Raw genomic sequence first — 6,092 nt, forward strand, 5'->3', positions numbered from 1 at the left:
TGTATGTATTTTATCAGTGTATGTCGAGTTTTTTAAATAATCAAAGTTATCTACAGGGTGGTCATAATTAAAGTGCAGCTACTCGTATAGAGCCAGTGCAGGCTGAGAGTATCGTATAGCAGCGAAATTGGAAGATTTAGGCTGAAAAAAATTTAGTTCCAATTTTGGCCACCAGGTGTAAATCTGGCTCTTTGGATACAACAAAGATGTATCCATATGTAATGGATTAGAAGCGGGAAGTGGACAGATAAGGTCAAACAAGTGAGAAAAGCATAGTGTTAATTTTATTACTAACCACCTCTTACACAGTTTGTTGAATATGAGCATGGGATACGTCGAAGAGGTGCTGCAGCCGTAAATCGACGTGATCAACAGTTGCTTGCAGCAGTTCCGCTGGAATCTAAGCAAAGCGTTGCTTCATACTGGCCTTCAGATCAGGTAGAGACAGAACGTGTTCCTGGTAAACGCGTTCTTTTACATATCCCCAGAGCCAGAAGTCAAGTAGATTCAGATCAGATGATCTTGCACGCCATGCATCGGGAAATCTCTGGAGATAACACATTCTTGGAAGGCTGCATCAAGGATATCTTTCACTTGGCGGGTAACATGTGTTGCCCCATCTTGCAAAAAAGCAGTGGTTTCCAGACAGTAGCGCTCTTCTGAAGCAGGAATCGATGATGTTTGGTTTGTGGGGCGCTCAACTGCGTGGTTATCAGCGCCCGTACAATTACCCAATCTTTGCTCAGTCCAATTTCGCCACTTTCCTGGATGATGATGAAATGATGAGGACAACACAAACACCCAGTCATCTCGAGGCAGGTGAAAATCCCTGACCCCGCCGGGAATCGAACCCGGGACCCCGTGCTCGGGAAGCGAGAATGCTACCGCGAGACCACGAGCGGCGGACTGAAGCAGGAATCAAATGCTGTACACTGAGGTTTCGGTAACGTGCAGACGTCATGGTACACCTGACAGGCCCTCTGGGTGTGTTATCTTAAAAAAAGAACGGATCGAGAATAAAGGTGCTTGTGAACCAACAGCACGCAGACATATATGGCGAGTGAACTGGCTCTTCGTGCACAACAGGCGGTTTCTCAGTACCTCTAATTCGCCAGTTCTGTTTACTCATTCCATCCTCTCGAGTAAAATGTGTCTCGTTACTCCATAGAATATTGCCCGGCCACATGTCATCGATTCGTGCCGAAACCGAAGAAATGTTGTTGCGAATGATGACGCTCTTCTAGAATTCCCTCAATCCAATCTTAAACCTTGTTAAAGCTTGTCCCTTTATCAGTTTACTCTTGTTCCCTACGACACTAATGATACGAATTCCACTAATGGTACGGCTGGAATGATTTCAGTATTCTTTAACTGATCATATAATACAGCTGAGACAGCTCTAACCTCAGTGCTGGTATCTCGTAAGAATTTATCTGTATTCCGTGTATCTGTCTATGAAAGTGGCATTAGCGTACCACTATACAGGACTTTATTTTATATAATAGATCTTCCCTTACATCCCTCTGCTGTCGGCCCCGATAGTTGAGTAGTCAGCGTGACGGATTGCCATCCTGCGGGCCCGAGTTAGATTTCTGGCTGCGTCGGAGATTTTCTCCGCTCAGGGACTGGGTGTTCTGTTGTCTTCATCATCATTTCATCCCCATTCGGCGTGCAGGTCGCCCAATGTGGCGCCGAATGTAATACAACCTGCACCAAGGCGGTCGGACCTGCCCCGTAAGGGGCCTCCCGGCCAATGACGCCAAACGCTCATTTCCATTTCCATCTCTCTGGTCTTTAAATTTCATTCCGAGCTGGGTGGCTCACACTGGACTTGCATTCGGGAAGATGACGGTTCAGAAGCGCGTCCAGTCATCCAGATTTAGATTTTCCTTGATCTCCCTAAATCGCTCCAGGCAAATTCCGGGATGGTTTCCTTGAAAGGGTACAGGTGTATTACTTCCCCATCCTTCACACAATCCAAGTTCGTGCTCCGTCTCTAATGACCACGATGTCTACTCGAGTTAAACCCAATCTTCCATCCTTCACATTTCATCAACATGATTGATGCCGAGACATTTATAATGTTCGTTCCTAGCTGGGTCCTGTTAGGAACGTCTTTGAGTTTTCTGATTCCAGAACTGTTGGTACGCGTTCTTCACGATTGTTAATTTCTCGTAATCGGTTCGGTGTCCTCCCCCTGCTATTCATAAATTCGCCGCGATCATTTTGCCAGTATCCACCCTGTGCGAATTGATCTCACGAATACCTTTTCCTTTATTATTTCTGTGACTATCGCAAACATTACGCGTTGGGTGGTCATTAAAATTACGATATTCTCCCAAATTAACTGGATTCCTCTGTGCCCCCTATTACGGAAACCCCACTGTCGCTGTTTCTCTTTTCCTGACCGCACTCTACAAGCACTCTTCGGTCTCTTTCATTCCTCCGGAATTTCTCTTCCGTCGTTGCTTCTATCTTATCCAGTATTAAATGTAATGTCTCCACGTTGTGGTGAAGCAACAATGAAACTTCTCCATCCACAGCGATTGGTAATCCATCAATTATTCTTCACGTATCAGGTCATGCAGGTATATATTCTTGTCCACATATTTTTTGATAACTTCTTTTATAATTCTAGTTAGACATGTATAGTTGGTGGGTGTCAGGAGTGATTATTTCACTGACCACGGTTTATCTTGCGACCACCACATCTTAAGAAATGCTATCCCGCTCAAGCATTTCTCCTTGCATAAAGCCGAAAAAACACCTTTTTTCTGTTCATACTAATCTACAGGATATGTGTCTTTAAACTGCCCAGTAATTACGCTGTGAGACTCTACTGCACAGACGACTAATTCCTATGTGCACTGGCTAACTTGGACATGTGAACGTAGAACTGAAGTACTGAGCTGGACAAATTTCACTTGGAAGTCAATGTCCAATAGGTCACTTGTACAGCTCTCAGCTGCCAGCACTACTGAGCAAATGATCTATTTATTAAAGTTTTATTTATTAACACACCATACGGGCCGCAGTGAAAGGTTGGACTTTTATAAAGTCTGGCTGCATTAACTTCTCAGGATCAACTATTCATTCGTCGCATTTGCCCTAATTATTGAAAAGAATGCAGGCAGGGATTGCGTAATAAAGTTCAGAGCTCACAAGGGTTTGAGTTTCACGACAGTGGTAGATCGGTTTTTCTTACGAGCAGCAGCAACAAGTTTCATCAACTTCGAAGTAGGAATGTTTACTCTAAGTGAAAATGTAAATAACCAGGCAGTATCCCAGCTAGGTCCCCACTTACTCCAAAACCTCGGAAAATTCAACGTCCAGCTTGCTCCAGATTCAGGTTAAAGTTCTCCGATGCTAACAGCAGTAGGGAGATGGGGTTCCGAGAGCAATTTTAATCTCAAATTGATATACAAATTAATTGCCCCCATCCCCACCCCCATATCACGTCATATGTTTTCTTCAGCCTGCTCATGTGTCCACACCTCTCCCCATCCATTCCCCTCCGCCACATACCTTATTGGTGGGAATTTCGAATTTTGCTGGGAATTTCAGAAATGGCCCCCAAGGCTGTGCTAGCTTCCCACCCTACCCTCCGTCCGAAAATTGGTAGGAAATTCAAAATAGAGGTGCCCTTTCTGTGACTCGAACCCCAGTCCTTCTGTAAGGAAACCCCATGTGCATCCCTTAACATAACTATACCACCAGAGGCGCGTAAAACCGGCAGTAGCCAATAGGAACGCAGCATGAGATCATGTCAAGGGTATAAGGCACGCCCGCCATCACAGAATATTGCAGTGATACTGTATGAACAAAGTGAGGATCTCCTGGATGAGAAGATACCAATTAAGCCCTGTGCACAACTACTGTTCACTTCAGTGTATAAATTAACCGCTAGTAGTTTAAGGCGTTTACATATTGTTATAGAAGTATCTGCAGATAGAAACTGACGTGTTGTGGAAAAGATCGAGATTGCAGCTAAAAGTGTTAACGTGCGGTATACAGAGATGGAATGGGATGAACTATGTTGTCCAAAAGCCTACACTTAGCAACAGTTGACCGCCGAGTATCATCCGAGCCGTTTTCCTCCGGAAATTTATTGTGCTGCTCTAATTCAATCCACTACAACAGTGTATGATGACTCGTTGCTTCATGTGAAACTCGGTGACACATCCATTTACCTACAGCACTCCACCGTTACAAACTTGTTTGGTCTACAGATGGTGCTATCCATTGCGTTGGAAAGATTGAACTAATGGCTACCTTATGTTGAAGCTGTGTATAGGGACATTGCAGAGTATCTCCATATAAACAGTGTGGATGTAGACAACTTCCAACAGCGGGTAAATATGATGTTAACGGAAACTAATGCATTGCCAATAAGTTTGAGAGAAATACATGCTTTATTCTGTGCTTATAAGAAGGCTTTATTTTATATATTCTGTGCTGGTGTTAAGATAAAGAAGTTGTCGATGTAGTCCACCCTGTGTATGATTACTGAATGAAAATGTATATAACCATGTATGTGTTTTATTTCTTACCTCGTATTATGCTGCAAGCGCCAAAGCTAATGCCACCAGTATTTTCACTGCAAACATACAACAGCGGAAGTTTATATCATTTAACTAAATTCGCTGTTAAATCGCATTTAATACCAATATCTGACATAGTCCATTTCATGTCAGGGTATAGTGTTCATTACTTCCTATAAAAACGTATTGCACTCCAATTCTGATGTAGTATCATGGCAGGGTGGGTGAAGCATCAAGACATTGTTGTAAGAGACTATAGCTGCGACAGCGTGCATGAAGACCAGAAAAAGACTGGCATTCTCCTCGCTGACAACATATATGTAATAATTGTAGGTCCAACCAACAGCAGCAACACAAATGTTCTCATTCCGCTGCTAACATATCCACGTAGAGTCTGCTTTGAGCATGTATGTGTATTTTAAAAAAACACTGTTTCAGCCCATATACCAACTATTACAGGAGATATTGCACGGTGTAGATGGTGTGACATACAGGACATTCAGTGTGATCAGTGATATCCGTCCGCCAGATAAAGGAGAGCCAAACACAGTGTTCATATTTGACGATATTGCTGTGAAAAACCTAGATCAAATTCGACGACATTTCTGTTTTGGTCACCAAATGGCTCTTGATATATTTCGTCTGAGTCAGACATATTCCAGAATCCAAAAACAGCTGGAGAGGGATAATTCAAACCTAATTATAGAGCTCGAACACGATAATCTGAATTTAAAACACATTTATCAGGCTCAGGTTCCTACAGGAACGGATATATAGTCAAGTGATTTTGTAAAGATACGTGCAGATTGCTGGAATCACTCACAGTATGGGTTTCTCGTTATTGATAACACGAGAAAACTGGAAGATGGCAGCTATAGACGGGGCTTCCAGGAGATACTATATATATAGCCATGGAAAGAGGTGAGTACATAAGTATACGCATCGCCATGGATAAATGCATGCCAGGAGCTAAGTCTGATAAGATGGGTCTGCATAGATTAATCATTCGCTTGTACATGGGCGCGAAAATTCAAACTCTTGAACGCAAAGTTGGAGCCATACGCAAGGAAGTAGAGACATGTTGTCATACGCTTCTCAGACTGAAGAATACACTGAATCATCAGGTAAATGGAATCGAAAAAAAGTAAACGACTTAACTGAAGGAGAAATAGCTGTTTTTCAGAAGGGGACATTATATGAATGGGTTGATACAATTTAAGAGAAAGTAGGCACCTTAACTGAATGGGAAATAGCTGTTACCGACAAGGGCGAGAAGCATTAGAAGAAGAAGAAGAAGAAGAAGAAGAAGAGTGGATATATAAACCTCACACTACACAGATGTTCGATTAGTATAGAACGAGATGTCGACCAAGCATAAACTCATTGAGGCACTAAAGACCGTTCGAGAGAAGTTACGGTTGCTGAGGTTATTGCATTTGAAGCGGGAGCAAACACTGCAAGAGACCTATAAACCGATCACGCAAACTCTCTATGAACTCTTAGCGAAATTCCATAACGACGACGACGACGCCATTGTCGATTTCATTAACT

This window comes from Schistocerca cancellata, chromosome 1 (assembly GCF_023864275.1).
Source record: "Schistocerca cancellata isolate TAMUIC-IGC-003103 chromosome 1, iqSchCanc2.1, whole genome shotgun sequence".
In the NCBI taxonomy this organism is placed as follows: Eukaryota; Metazoa; Arthropoda; class Insecta; order Orthoptera; family Acrididae; genus Schistocerca; species Schistocerca cancellata.